We start from the raw sequence: 14,322 nt of genomic DNA on the forward strand, positions 1-14,322 counted from the left end.
GCTAAGGATGCCTGGCCTCCACCTTGGGAGTGCCCAGGAGTGGACGCCTCACAGGGAAATCCAGGAAGGGTTCCACAGCGGTATTCGTACAAGCGCCTTGAGACCCTTGCGAGTGAGTAGTGCGCTATACAAGTATCAATTTATGTATTGTCATAGAAAGGGGACTGGACGGAAATCCTAACAGTACCTCCCCCCAACGACCTTTCCTACAGGACGGGGCTTAGAGGGATGCCGTTTATGAACAAACTGACCAACCTGGGAGCATGCACCCCCCAGCCGGTTCCCAGGTCCTATCCTCAGGGGTATAGCCCTTCCAATCCACCAGATAAAACAAGCGACCCCTCCTCCGTCTTGAGTCCAGTATAGCATGGACTTCAAACTCCTCCTGACCATCAACCAACAAAGGAGGGGGAGGCAGTAACACCTGGGCTGATGGTACATATGGTTTCAACAAGGACATATGGAATACTGGGTGGACTTTACACTTGTCAGGTAGATTAAGCTTCACCGCCACTAGATTAATCACCTTCACGATAGAAAAAGGGCCCACATACCTAGGCTGTAATTTACAGGACCCCTGTATCCTGAGATTACGTGTAGCCAACCAGACTCGCCCACCCACCTTATACAAAGGAGCGGGAACCCTATGCTTGTCAGCCTGTGCTTTCATACTAGCCTTAGCCTCCTGCAGATTGACCCATGCGATACTCCAGATGTTATTCAGAGATGTACACACATCATCTATGGCTGGCACATGTCCCGTAGGCTGTATGGCCAATGCCCTAGGGTGATAACCCATAGAACAGAAAAAGGGAGTTGTACCCAAAGCAGAGTGCAAGCTGTTGTTATGTGCAAACTCTGCTAAGGGGAGAGCAGTCACCCAGTCACAGGAAAGGGAGTATATAAGGCACCGGAGATATTGTTCCATCGTTTGGTTCGTACGCTCAGTCTGTCCATCAGATTGTGGATGATAAGCCGAGGACAACCTTATCTCCACCTTTAGCACAGAACATAGCTCCATCCAGAAATGAGATACAAATTGGGCCCCCCTATCAGTAACTACAGCTGAGGGCAGCCCATGCATCTTTACCACAGAATTCATGAAGACCAAAGCCATTACCCTGGCATTGGGGATCTTGGGCAAAGGGATAAAATGCGCCATTTTCGTAAACAAATCTACCACCACAAAAATAGCCGTAAACCCAGAAACAGACGGACGGTCAGTCATGAAATCCATGCTAACAGTATGCCAAGGAGCCGGAGGAATTTCCAAGGGTTGCAGCAACCCGGATGGTTTACAATGTGTAGGCTTACTAGTGGCACAAATCGGGCATGCAGCTACACAACCCTGAACGTCTCGAACCAATGTTTCCCACCAAAACCACCTCAAACACATTTCCTTGGTTTTCAGCACTCCAGGATGTGCCACCAATGCAGATGAGTGACACCACTGCAGAACCGACTCCCTCAATGCAGGAGGCACGAACAATCGACCATTATGATATAACAACCCATCCTGGATCTTAACCTGGGCAATGACACCCAAGGGGCCAAATCAACCTGTCTCATACAATCCTTCACCGAAGAAGTAAACTCGTCAATTGACGTCACTCCTACTATGCGGTTGCTGTCAATCATAGGCCGTGACTCCTTTACCGGCCCTATCTCCCTGGGATCTACATGAATATGGGAGAGAGCATCTGATTTTACTTGCTGAGCTGCGGGCCGATAAGTAATAACGAAATCATATTCGTTAAAGAAAAGGACCCACTGCATCTGGCGTGGTGTCAAAGCTCTAGCAGAACGGAAGAACTCCAGGTTCTTATGGTCGGTGTAAATAGTAATAGAATGCCTCGCGCCCCACAGATAATGCCTCCATTCCTCAAAAGAGAGTTTAATGGCGAACAACTCACTTTCGGCCACGGTGTAATTACGTTCCACAGGCAATAAAGTTTTGGAGAAGAAGGCAATTGGGTACATGAAACCCAGTCTCACTGTCCCTTTGTGACAGGACCCCTCCCACTGCGCACAACGAGGCATCCGTCTCAACAAAATACGGCAGGGCAGGATCAGGATTCACCAATACAGGTGCTGTTGTAAATTTCCCGAGTAACTACTGGAAAGCGTTCTGTGCCTCAGAGGACCAGACAAAGGGAACCCCCTTCCTCAACAACCGTGTCATGAGAGCAATAATGTCAGAGAAATGGGAGATAAAGCGTCTGTAGAAGTTGGCAAACCCCAGAAGGACCTGTATATCCTTGGCCGATGATGGTTGTAGGCCAAGTAACAATGGACTCAATCTTTCTAGGATCCATCTGAATCCCTCCTGCTGAAGTGACAAAGCCCAAAAACTCCACTTGAGCTGTACCGAATTGACACTTCTCAAGTTTAGCATACAAATGATGGTCCTGTAGTTTCTGCAAAACCTGAGCAACATGCTTATGGTGTTCATCGTTGGTCTCCGAGTAGATCAATATATCATCTAGATAGACAATGACACTCATATCTAGGTAGTCTCAGAGCACCTCATTTATGAAAAACTGAAAGGCTGCCGGTGCATTGCACAAGCCAAACGTCATCACGCAATACTCGTACAAGCGAAATTTCGTTTTGAAAGCAGTTTTCCATTCATCGCCGGGGCGAACTCGAATAAGATGGTATGCGCCCCGCAAATCTAATTTTGTGAACACCGTAGCCTTGCGCAACTGATCCAGTAACACTGGAATGAGTGGAAGAGGATATTTATTCTTCACTGTAGCTTTATTCAGTGCCATATAATCCACACAAGCCCGCAATGTTCCCTCCTTTTTTGGTATGAAGAATATAGCTGAAGAAACCAGCGAACAAGACGGATGTACCCCTTTCTCAGCATATCATCTACATATTCCTTCAGATGTAACTCCTCTGGTTCAGAAAGCGCATAAATACGACAACATGGCAAAGAGGCGCCTGGCACCAGGTCGATCTTACAATCGAACGGGCGATGGGGAGGGAGGCCCTCTGCCTGACCCTCATCAAAGATATCTCTGAAATCTGAATAACGAGAGGGTACCATTCCTATGTCGCTCACTGCACATGTCAACGGGGTCACCCAATCGGTAGCCTAATGATAACAACTCTTCAGACAATGTGCGGAATCCAGGGTCACCAACCGCCTCACCCAATCTATCTTGGGGTTATGCTTTTCTAGCCATGGCACCCCTAACGCCAGACCAAAGCAAGGGGCATCTATTAGGTTGAAACATACAGATTCAGAATGTCCATTCTCGCATAACAGACACAATGGTTCTGTTCGTCGAGTAATGGAACCAGAGGTCAACTCCGTCCTGTCTATAACCCGCACTGGCTCAGGCTGTTCTTTATAGACACAAGGTATCAACAATTTGTCAGCCAGCGATATGTCAATAAAGTTCCCTGTAGTGCCGGAATCCAATAGCACTGAAACAGGCACTCTGTTAATATTGGAAATCACCAGGTAAGCAGAGATGATGAAATGTCTGGGTACTCGTTCTACTGCCCCCTGTTTCTCATTCAACACCATGGATTCGTCCCCACCAAGGCTGTATCTATGGTGTAAGGAGTATTTGAGGGCTTCTCAGGCTTACCAAACCCCCCCATGTGTGGACTAAAAACGGTCACATTCACCACGTCTTTCCAACAATCTATGATTTAATTTGACCACTAGATCGATAAAAGCAGCACATTCAGCACGGGGATCGACTACCTGGGATACTATGTCTTTGAGATCCTCGCTCAACCCCTGATAGAACAAGGAAGTTCTCTTTGCCAGAGTTTCTGACACCAGCCGATTGAATGAGGAAATATATGTCAAAAGATCCTGTCTGCCCTGCTGTAGTTTCAACAGTTCAGCATCACTGGCCTGCATGGACACGTGTTTCGCGAACAATCCCCGCATCAAATCCCTAAAAGCCGGGCAATTATACAACACGCGATCGTCATTGTCCACCAGGGGAATAGCCCACAGGGCCGCTGTGCCAGCGAAATATGAGATGGTGAAAGCAACCTTAGCCGAGTCGTCTGGAAAGCCGTTAGGTCTACACATAAAGTGTAATTGCACTGATTCATAAGTATACTGAATTTCTCACTATCCCCTGAAAATCTCTCCGGGGCTGCAAGAGGGACAGAAACCGGTGAATTCACGGTTACTGCAATGGGAGCCCCCCCACTTGATCCCTGTCCAGCCCCTCTGTCGTACTGAAATTTTGCAGGCTGCAAAACGGGAACTTGACCCCTGGGCTGTGCCTGTTCTCTAGCCTTTGCTGCACCCAGTTCCTGTTGTAGGTCCTGCACCGCAACTTGTAATGCAGTAATAACTCCCATCAGGTCCTGCATAGAAGGAGGACTAGCCGCCCCACCAGTGGGATTAAGCAGTTCGTCCATACTCGTCCGGGCAGTGTATATATATTCTTGGGCTTGGTATTCTGTTACATTCCACCTCAGAATGCCCAACACACTGCAGGAACGACGTATGGCCCAATCCGCTACCCCTGCCCATATGCCGCTCACCGGATAGCACACGATGAGAAAGCAGATGAACACCGGGAGAGGGTGGGAGAGGGTATAAATGAAAACAAGGGAGAGAGATAAGGGAACCACTTCTGCTTCTGTTAGACCCTCCACGTGACTGTACCTATAAAACAAGGCACAACATTACTACTCTGTACTAACATACATCAGACCCCTCCCACCTTTAACCATGACCATGCCATAACACCTTGGATGCTCATGACGAGCTGAGCTCATCATGAGCCACGGCGCTCCGGTGCTCATGACGGGCTCAGCTCATCATGGCCTGTGGAACGCTCAGGAGCGGGGAGAATTCCCCCGCTGTGCTGAGAGTTCCACGGGAGGCAATACACCTGTGACGAGCTGAGCTCGTCAAGAGCTCGTCATGAGCATGGGGGTGCTGTGCACGTCCCCCTCCCCCCCAGCACAGCAGGGGATTAACCCCCGCAGCGAAGGGGTTAAGAGAGCCACAAACACAGGAAGGGTGGGTGTGACAGAGAACTCATCTGCATTCATCTACATTCTGATAGCTCTTCCTGAGATGGGAAAGGTAGAGGGAGCTGACACTTATACCTGAATAGGCAGTGCCATGTGTCCCAAACAAAGGGCTACAGATAGACCCCCCTACAGCTAGACCGGCTGACAGGGATAGGATGAAAGGGGACCTGTGTAGTCAAGCACCTGCTTAGTGTGAAGTTACCACTACTTCAAAGTAGGGGCAGGCGGAATTTGCGTAATCACGTTATGCAAATCTCAGCGAAAGTGCCAACAATCTCCACAAACACGCGGAAATATCGTGAAGATGGGAAGTGCTTGCCCTGCCTGTCCGTGATGTTTTTTGTGCGATTGCATTGAAAATGTGTCGCCAACTTGCCCATGCGGTCGCTAATGGGCACGGCCATCTTGTTTCCACTTGTCCCACCCACTCGCAATGCTTATTTCCTGTTCCCGCCTTTTTGCAAAAAGTATTTCCTGTTCGGGAACGCGTATTACGTGTTCACTACGCTTTCTGCATGCTCGTGGGAAAAATATCATGCAAACTTGTCCATGCGGTCGCAATGGGCACGGCCATCTTGTTTTTCACTCTATTGCTATGGTTCTGGGGCCTGCTTTTCAGTCCTCCCTCTTTCTTTTCAATCCTTTGTTTCAGGAAACTTTTTTTGATCTTTTTTATTTATTATGTATCTCTCTATTTTCCTGATTCTATATATTTTTTTCTACTTGTTGTGTCTTTTTAACTACTTTTTCACTCTTTTTCTATTACCTCCTTTTTTCGATTATTTTACTTACTTTTTAAATTTTTACCTTTTCTTTTCTGCCCCGCCTACCCAGAACCATGGCAAAGGGTCACAGGGCTTGTCATAGCCAGGGCCGTGACCTCCTTCCTTGCAGAAGGTCCTGTCCACAAGGGGTGCAGGCACTGACCTCATTTGGGGAGGCGGAGTTGGCTGCACTGGTGTGTTTTGTGCAGCGCCACTCCCCTTAACCCTGGCAGCAGGCAACAGGCCTGGGTCTGGGTCTGGGCTCCGGGAGAGTCAGCAGCATTGGAGAACGGTGCGCCGGGCAGTGTTTTGCTGCTCTGGTGTCCGGCGCACACATAACCAGTTGACGCACCCGTGGTCTGATATCCTGGACCAGGAGCTGGACCTGCTGGACCTGCTAGGAACGGAGGTCCCAGAGCTTGGTGAGTACTTATTTAATTATTACTATTTTGTGTCTGTTCTTCTGCTCTGTGTTATATTTTGCGAATATATATTTTTTCTGACCAGCTACAATGCTGCTGCCTACATTGCAGGTAAATTACGTTTAAAAGTCTTCTGTGATTGTTATGACACAGTTGCTCTGCGCTACTAATCTCATTTGTGTGCAACCTAACGCTTGTTTAGCGTTTCTTTCAGATAACTTAAGTTAGGTAATGCTAGAGTGACTCTAGTCCTTCCTTTGTCCTGTCACTAAGAGATAGTAGTGGATTGATACTTAGGTTTAGTTACTTATTAGTATGAGCTGGTAATTTTTTAGTGGTCTGCGTGATGCACCCTCTGTTACGTCACGTGCTGCTGAGTGCTGCTTCCCCAGTCCTTAGTAAAACCTTTTGTAGTTTGTTCAGTAAGTGGTGGTAGTAGGCTTAGAACTAGCAGAACATCAGCAGCAACCAACCACCAGTTTGGTATAAACAAAAATGTAGGCATGTGTCCTCCATTTATGCATTTTTGAGGACTAAAAGAAGTGGAAATGCAGACTTAATGAACAATTGGCACACCTGAAATAGGTGGGCTAGGTCAGGTGGTACTTAGGCTTAGTTAGTATTTTGGAATCAGGACACTAATCAATGGATTAGTGTTGATAAATAATAACTAGTCAGTCCGCGAATCCCCCAATACTACTAGTCAACCAGATTAGATAGGTCAATTTTATTGAAATTGTTGTTTACATAAATATTGTTTTCGCCGTTTTTAGAAATATTTTATTTGTTTCACACCAATCATCAATGTTTGTCTCTTTCCTTCTTATATCTTTCATGATCAGCATCCAGGGGCAAGAAGACGGGGTCGGAGTCTGCAGGAGCAGTTGAATACCAGGGACAGGAGGACCAGGGCAAGGGCTCTGCTGCTGGCCCCAATAAGCCTTCCTGTTATTAATATTAATAATTCTTATTCCCTAACTTTTACTGCATTGTATTTTTTCCGAATTCTCCTTCTGTCTAGACTATCTGTTTCTAAATTCATGTTATCCCTGCCTCTAACTGCCTCTGCTATGAATCTCTGTACTACTACTATTAGTTTGTCTGTAGCTAAGCTTGCCCACTCTTTATTTTAAAGGTTTTAAATAAAACTCAGATTCACCAGTAGCTCTAGCCATTGAGTCCAGTCCTTTGGGTTGTCCTCTTCTACTACTTCTAGTCTTCTTAATCTTGATGCTTTCTTAATCTTGAGGCTTTTCGATAATTCCCACAAACAAAATGCCCAACAAGATTTTACTATTTTTGATAGGATAGGACATACTACTATTGTTGTAGGGATTCTGCACATACATAACTTTGCACAAGAAAATAGGACAATATTGATGGGAGGTTAGACCTCCCTCACAACTCAATCAGAACCCACCACAATCTACTGCCCGACTAGTTATAGTAGTGTTTCATTATTATTAGCTCTCCAAACCCCCCAAGATACCCAATGAGTAGACAACCCAGAACATAACACTACTGACCCCTCAGTTGTGGAAGCAATGTACATGCACACCCTTCCTTTTGCTCACTCACTCGTGTGAGTCCACACCAAATACCACAGAGTCTATGTAAGTTCAAAAGGATTATTTTCAACTGACAAGCTCTGTACGTTGTTCAATAATGCAGCACCAACAGCAAAATGCATAAGATTAAAACAATAAAGATTGTTACACTTAGTTACACTTACAACAACTCCATAGAACGATGACAAAATGCGAAATCATGATAACTGAACAGTGGTGTAAGCACCACCCTTCCCTTGGTATGAATATAGTTTATATAAAATTATAAATGAAGATCTCTGCGCAAATTCTGGGGACCCCTCACCTTAGAAGAATGAGTACTGGTTACATCATAAGCTCTGCAAAGCTCTGGTTCCTAGAAGAGAATCTTCAGTCTGTTATGAAAAAAATGGTGCGCGTTAGTATATTGCAAGCATTTCTCAGTTGTGCCAAAAAGTGTAGCATTTTTATGGATAAGCAATATGGACTAACACCAGAACTCCATAACAAAGTGGCTTGTTTTGTTCGACCTTGTACGCAGTGCTTAGACAGTAGCAGTATGAGCTCATGTGGGCTCAACGGCGTCTTACACTACAAGCTGCGAGGTAACGTGCGCAAAAATAAAAGACACAAAGGTAAAATGGACGCATGGCTCGGGCTAACTAAGCAAAGACTAGAATGACCCTAGGGACCTTATAACTACTAGTGTCTACTCTACTACCTGATTTGTACTAGTGATGCATGTTGTATGTATTAACTTTTTTTTCAATCTTGCTAGTGAAAAATGGGGAGAGATGTATATGACATCTAAAAAATGTGTAATGTTTTTTCCAGACGTACTACCGACCACCAGTGCCGGGGCCAGCAGCGAAGGTGACGCGGCTGCTGAGGAAGAAGATGTAGCAGTTGTAGAAGGAGCTGCAGGGGGTGAGCCAGCAGCAGTGGCGGCGGTGGTAAGTTAGATTCCTAATCCTCACTTATTGACAATACACTCACTGCAAGGGTGTACTGTATACTGTACTGTTGAAACTTACTATGTAAGAAGTTGTTGTGAAAGGTTGAAGACACCCTTTACTTAGCATTAGTAAAAGCATTAGCGGCAGGAGTGTACAGTAGCCAATGGCCTCTTCTATCTGACTTCAACTCTGCTGCGAAAGTTTTATGGAGAAGACTAAAAGTCGGATCAGATGACCTTGAAGGATGGGTTGAAAGAAAAGGGAAAGAAGGGTGGAAGGAAGAAGAATGCGCGAGATTTATTATTTATGACTGGCAGAGAAGGATGCATGGGATGCATGCATGCATGGGTGGCTGAAATGGATTCAGATGCATAGGTGGCTGAATGCTTGAAACTCCCACAAATGTTAAAGGCCAAGGTAGTGGGAGGATAGATACATACCACAAATGTAATGTACTGTGCTTGCAGGTGCTACCGTGGCACTATGTGTAGAATTAATTTGTCTTACTGCTTTGCTAAGAGTATATTTTACAATAGTCTTGTTTTTTCTTCTTGATATAGCTACTCCTTCTAAAGGGAAACTGTACAGGAAGGAGTTGGCAGCCAAGGCCCGGCTCCGGAAGCTGGAGGCCATACAATGGGAATACCGTCAGCTGGTGGTTCTGGCAGAGGAGGAGGAGGAGGAGGCAGCAGCAGCTGCAGCCTCATCCAATGCCCCGGGACACAGCCACCTCCCTCTAGTGTTACAGCGCCACCGTCTGGCAGCCACCCACCACCGCCCCTCTTTTAACAGCACTTGTGCCCCTCCCTGTGGGTGCGATTGCTGCGCATTGGAGCAAGTACGTGTCCTTCAGGAGAGTTGAGCCCGCGAATCATAAGACCCTGTTAATTGCCCCTTTTTTATTTCTTATTTTGGTGGGTGGGAATCGGGCGTTGGGGTTAACTTCCCTTGGACAATTGGACATTCATTTAGGTTGGACTTTTTCGTTACGGACATTGGTTGGAGTGGTGTCAGGTGTTGCTGTGGGATTTTTTTCATAGTTTATTTTTGTTATTGGATTAAATTATATATTTATACTTTACATATGATGTTGTTAATGTTTTGTGGGGGGTGTTACAGTTTTACGTCACACTGTTTCCTTGCTGGTGCAGGGCCACAGCCAGTGTTTGATTTAAATCATTGGCTGACTTTGTAAAACACAAACAGATAGATGCAGCACCCCTCACTGAGTGACTTGTCCTACTAGTACTGTCAGTCTCTCCTTCTAGTCTAAGATTGTACTCCTGAGGCACAGCCGGGAGCATTGTTTTAACAAAATTGCGCTGTATTTTAACCTTTGTGTGTGATATTTTGCCACTGAAAAACCTCTCTTTTCACCCGACTGCTTCAGACAGGGGGCTTAATTTCCCACCGTCACCGCCAAGCAGCAGAGCTAAACGCTGCAGCGGGAAACGCCCAAATTATCGCTGCCATCAGCGAGTGAGCCGGTCCTGTGGCCACGCCCACTCGCTCGAGGCCACGCCCACTCCGCCTATAAAAACCGAGCTGATTGAAAGCTCTGGTCAGATTGTACTCCTGAGGCACAGCCGGGAGCATTGTTTTAACAAAATTGCGCTGTATTTTAACCTTTGTGTGTGATATTTTGCCACTGAAAAACCTCTCTTTTCACCCCGACTGCTTCAGACATGGGGCTTAATTTCCCACCGTCACCGCCAAGCAGCAGAGCTAAACGCTGCAGCGGGAAACGCCCAAATTATCGCTGCCATCAGCGAGTGAGCCGGTCCTGTGGCCACGCCCACTCGCTCGAGGCCACGCCCACTCCGCCTATAAAAACCGAGCTGATTAAAAGCTCTGGTCAGATTGTACTCCTGAGGCACAGCCGGGAGCATTGTTTTAACAAAATTGCCCTGTATTTTAACCTTTGTGTGTGATATTTTGCCACTGAAAAACCTCTCTTTTCACCCTGACTGCTTCAGACAGGGGGCTTAATTTCCCACCGTCACCGCCAAGCAGCAGAGCTAAACGCTGCAGCGGGAAACGCCCAAATTATCGCTGCCATCAGCGAGTGAGCCGTTCCTGTGGCCACGCCCACTCGCTCGAGGCCACGCCCACTCCGCCTATAAAAACCGAGCTGATTGAAAGCTCTGGTCAGATTGTCCTCCTGAGGCACAGCCGGGAGCATTGTTTTAACAAAATTGCGCTGTATTTTAATCTTTGGGTGTGATATTTTGCCACTGAAAAACCTCTCTTTTCACCCCGACTGCTTCAGACAGGGGGCTTAATTTCCCACCATCACCGCCAAGCAGCAGAGCTAAACGCTGCAGCGGGAAACGCACAAATTATCGCTGCCATCAGCGAGTGAGCCGGTCCTGTGGCCACGCCCACTCGCTCGAGGCCACGCCCACTCCACCTATAAAAACCGAGCTGATTGAAAGCTCTGGTCAGATTGTACTCCTGAGGCACAGCCGGGAGCATTGTTTTAACAAAATTGCGCTGTATTTTAACCTTTGTGTGTGATATTTTGCCACTGAAAAACCTCTCTTTTCACCCTGACTGCTTCAGACAGGGGGCTTAATTTCCCACCGTCACCGCCAAGCAGCAGAGCTAAACGCTGCAGCGGGAAACGCCCAAATTATCGCTGCCATCAGCGAGTGAGCCGGTCCTGTGGCCACGCCCACTCGCTCGAGGCCACGCCCACTCCGCCTATAAAAACATGTGCACCTCACGTATGCGCAGCGGACGGGCGCAGCGGGCGCGCCTAAGGCAAGCCCGTCTGGGCCCGTCCGGGCCCAGCCGGACCCAGGCCCAGGAACTCTGCCGGATTTGCAGCATGATCGTTTGGTGTACACAAGTGACATGCTTCGGGCCCTTCACCAGGAAAGAAATCAGGAGTGTCGTTATACCCACGCTGAAGGTAAACCCCTTGTCAACTGCGCACGCTGTAACCCAGTTGAACAGATCTCGGGAAAGCCGGGACTACAGATTGGCCTCCTTAACTGCCGTTCCCTCCCTAAGCATGCGCATGAAATCAACCTGCTGATACAGGATCATGGCCTGGACGCTCTGTTTCTCACAGAAACCTGGCTCTCTGCTAGCACGGACTCTGATATTGTCAACGCCCTACCCCCAGGCTATCTTATTCAAACCCTGCATAGACCTAAAGGGAGAGGAGGGGGGCTGGCAATAATCCATAGAGAACACCTTGCCTGTAGGACCAGCAGTGCCAACATTGAAGATTGTGAAAGCTGCCACTTCGCCCTCCAAATTTCTCCGGCACACTCCCTCTCAGGACTGTTGATTTACCGCCCTCCGGGTACACCAGGGAAATTCCTCAATGCCCTCACTGATACGGTGTCACAATTAGCTTCCTCCGCCCCGAACTTTCTCCTCGTGGGCGACCTCAATCTTCACCTTACTGACCCCTCAGATTCCACAGCATCGGATCTCCTTCAGGACCTTAGGTCATTTAACATCCGGCTGGTCAATAACGGACCCACCCACGACAAGGGACACCTTTGGGATCCCGTCCTGACCAACATCATGGATATCACCTCGGGCCCCCCCCTCCCTCTCCCCTGGACAGATCACTTCCTAATCCCCATCTCCTGGCATCTATCTATAGCACCCCCCCAACCCTCCAAAATCCGGGTGACAGACCGACGTTGGCACAAGCTTGTACCGGCTGAATGGGCCAGTATGCTCTCAGATTCTATACCCGCCCTCTCCACTGACCCGGTCACTGCTGATGAACAGTTCAATTCCTGGCTCACATCCTCATTGGATAAACTCCTCCCCAATACCACCACTCTCAAACAAACTAAAAGAGTGAACCCCGCTCCCTGGTACACTCCGGTGCTCAAATCTCTGTGACAGGAATGCAAGAGAACAGAACGCTCCTGGAGGAAGGATAAATCTAATGAAAAGAAGGACGCCTACCATACCGCATTACAAACTTATAAAACTGCCCTTCGCAACACCAAAAGCTTATTCTTCCAAGAAAGAATAGAAAATTCCGCTTGCTCCAGTAAGGAATCTTTTACTATTTTAAAAGAACTCCTCAAAGTGCCAGACCCCGGACCTAGAAACCCGCCAGACCCCAAGGCAGATGAGGAAAAATGCTACAATTTAGCTAATTTCTTCAAGGAGAAAATCCAGAAAATCCTCGACTCTATTCCACCCACAAACTCGAGCGAGGAAAAAGAAACCAACAACCTTCCTACCCCCCCCTGTCTCACCTCTTGGGGACAAGTGACTGCCGAAGAGGTCGAAAGCACGCTGAATATCATCAAAAGCGGATCTCCCAGGGACCCTGCCCTGCTACGCATTCTCAAAAGAGTAGCACCCACGATCGTTCCCCCCCTTACCCACCTCATCAACGCCTCTTTTCAACAGGGAGTCGTCCCTTCCAGCTGGAAGGCGGCAGTCGTCAAGGCACTACTAAAAAAACCTTCACTTGACCCTGCCGACCTGGCAAACTACAGGCCAATCTCTCTTCTCCCGGGAACTAGCAAGATCGCAGAAAAACTTGTGAATAGTAAACTTTCACAATTTTTGGAGAGCAATAATCGGCTTAAAAGCTCGCAGACGGGATTCCGCCACGGGCAGGGCACCGACATCGCCCTCCTTGTGGCGGTGGAGGAGGCCAGAGCACTTCTAGACGAGGGAGGATCAGTGGCAGTGATCCTCCTCGACCTCAGTGTGGCCTTCGACACCGTCAACCACCAGCTCCTTATCCATCGACTCAGGAGTGTCGGTGTTGAAGGGACCGCACTGTCCTGGCTATCATCCTTTCTGAGTCAACGCTCCTTCCAGATCTGGGAGAATAACACCCGCTCCTCCGAAACACCCCTCCAATGTGGCGTGCCTCAGGGCTCTTCCCTGAGCCCCACATTATTTAATATCTACATGTCCCCATTGGAGGAGGTTGTCATTCCGTTTGGAGTGAGTATCATCAGCTATGCTGACGATACACAATTAGTGGTGTCCCTTTCTCACCCAAGCCAACAACCTGCGGACCTTTACAACTGTCTGACACAGATACAAGGATGGATGCACAGCTCCTCTTTGAAACTCAACGGTTCAAAGACTGACATTCTCCTCCTTGGTCAGAAGGGGCTCTCTCTTTCACAGAACATCTGGCCACCTTGTCTCGGCCCACCCCCAGACCCGAAACCAGAGGTGAAAAGCCTGGGTGTATGGCTCGAAAAGGATCTATCATTTACAACACAAGCAAAAAAAGTAGCCGGGACGTGCTTTGGGCTCCTCAGGTCGATTCGAAAGATCTTGCCCCTACTCCCCCCCAACTCTCAAAAACTGTTGATCCAAGGCCTGATACTATCTAGGCTCGATTACAGTAATTCCATCTACTTAGGCGCTCCTGAGGCAACCTTGAACAAACTGCAAAGGATCCAAAATGCAGCCGCCCGGATCCTCACCAACACTCCTGCCAGAGCCTCGGCCAAACCAGCCTTGAAGCTTCTCCATTGGCTCCCGGTAAGAGAACGTGTGAAGTTCAAGGCCCTTTGCCTGACCCACAGACTGCTTCAAAACAAAGGCCCCCCAATTTTAAGAAAATTCATCAAACCATATAAAGCCCCAAGATCCCTCC

The sequence above is a fragment of the Lissotriton vulgaris genome, chromosome 1_1, assembly GCF_964263255.1.
Source record: "Lissotriton vulgaris chromosome 1_1, aLisVul1.2, whole genome shotgun sequence".
Taxonomy (NCBI): domain Eukaryota; kingdom Metazoa; phylum Chordata; class Amphibia; order Caudata; family Salamandridae; genus Lissotriton; species Lissotriton vulgaris.